This window comes from Mesocricetus auratus, unplaced genomic scaffold (genome assembly GCF_017639785.1).
Source record: "Mesocricetus auratus isolate SY011 unplaced genomic scaffold, BCM_Maur_2.0 Super-Scaffold_100029, whole genome shotgun sequence".
Lineage (NCBI taxonomy): Eukaryota > Metazoa > Chordata > Mammalia > Rodentia > Cricetidae > Mesocricetus > Mesocricetus auratus.
In genome coordinates, this window is record NW_024429210.1 from 19,718,482 (window position 1) to 19,719,833 (window position 1,352).

A 1,352-nucleotide genomic window follows, 5' to 3' on the forward strand; every position below is an offset into this window, starting at 1 on the left:
AACATGACACCTCACTGTGACAAATTATCGTATGGGTTGGTTTTATCATTTTAGACAAGATTGGGCGTGTTCAGGGTGGTATGGCTGTAGAGCCTATTGTTTAGAATCCTATGTCACTATGATTTTTAAATCTCTGAAATTCAAAATGTAATTTTCTAAATTATAATTAACACCTATAAATTGGGTGTAGTAAGTCATGACTATAATCTCAGTAGCACTCAAGAGGCTGAAGCAGGAGTATGACTACAAGACCATCCTTGAATATAGTATAAGACTCTCTCTCAAAAACAGTGGTGGTGGTTGGAGTGGGCTGGGGAGATGGCTCACTAGATAAGAGCACTGGCCACTCTTCCAGAAGACTGGGGTTCAATTCCTAGTACCCACATGGCAGCTCACAGCTGTCTGTAACTCCAGTTTCAGGGAACACAGCACTCTCACACAGACATAATTCAGGCAAAATACAATGCACATAAAAATAAAATAAGTCCAAACCACCAAAACTCCAAATTTAGACACTTCTAATATCTGGATCAATCTTTTAAATTATTTGTCAAATTTATTAATGAAATGTAAATCCTTTTCCTAAAAATACAAATTATTAATGATAATTTTGAAATCCATCTATAGAAAAACCATAATTGGCTTTCCAACTTGAGCCCAGCAGAATGGCTCCCACATAGAAGGGTAGCGAGAAGGGCCCTTCTGCCATCAGTGAGGTGATGGCCTGAGACTACACCATCAACATTCACAAGAGCATCCATGGCCTGAGACTACACCAGCAGCATTCACAAGAGCATCCATGGCGTGGGCTTCAAGTAGCATGCTCCTCAGGCACTCAAAGAAATCCAGAAATTTGCCGTGAAGGAGATGGGGACTTCAGATGTGCATGCACATTGATACCAGGCTCACTAAAGCCATCTGGGCCAAAATAATAAGGAAAGTTCCATACCGTATCTGTGTGCATTTGTCCAGAAAAAGCAATGAGGATGAGGACCTACCAAACAAGATCTATACATTGGTAGCTTAAGTGCCTGTTACCACATTCAAAAATCTACAGTCAATGTGGATGAGAATTAACCTGCTGAATGTCAAATAAAGTTGGAGACCTGCCAAAAAAGAAAAAGAAAAAAGAAAAGAATGGACTGGTATGTTTTTTTTTTTTGTCAACTTGATCCAAGCTAGAGTAATCTGAGGAAACCACAATTGAGGTTTTTAAATTATCAGAAACTGTTAGAACCTATTTGTGTCGAAATTAGGTTGAGGCAGGAGGATCAACCTCATCTACATAGTGAGACCCTTACACACACACACACACACAGTCTGACACCTCCACTTTGTTACATTTTGTGGTT

At 39.5% G+C, this 1,352-nt stretch overlaps 1 pseudogene; it reads left to right on the forward strand.

Moving 5' to 3' along the window:
- The first annotated feature begins 665 nt into the window (after positions 1-665).
- On the forward strand, positions 666-1,096 carry LOC101842947 (annotated as a pseudogene).
- The last annotated feature ends 256 nt before the right edge of the window (positions 1,097-1,352 follow it).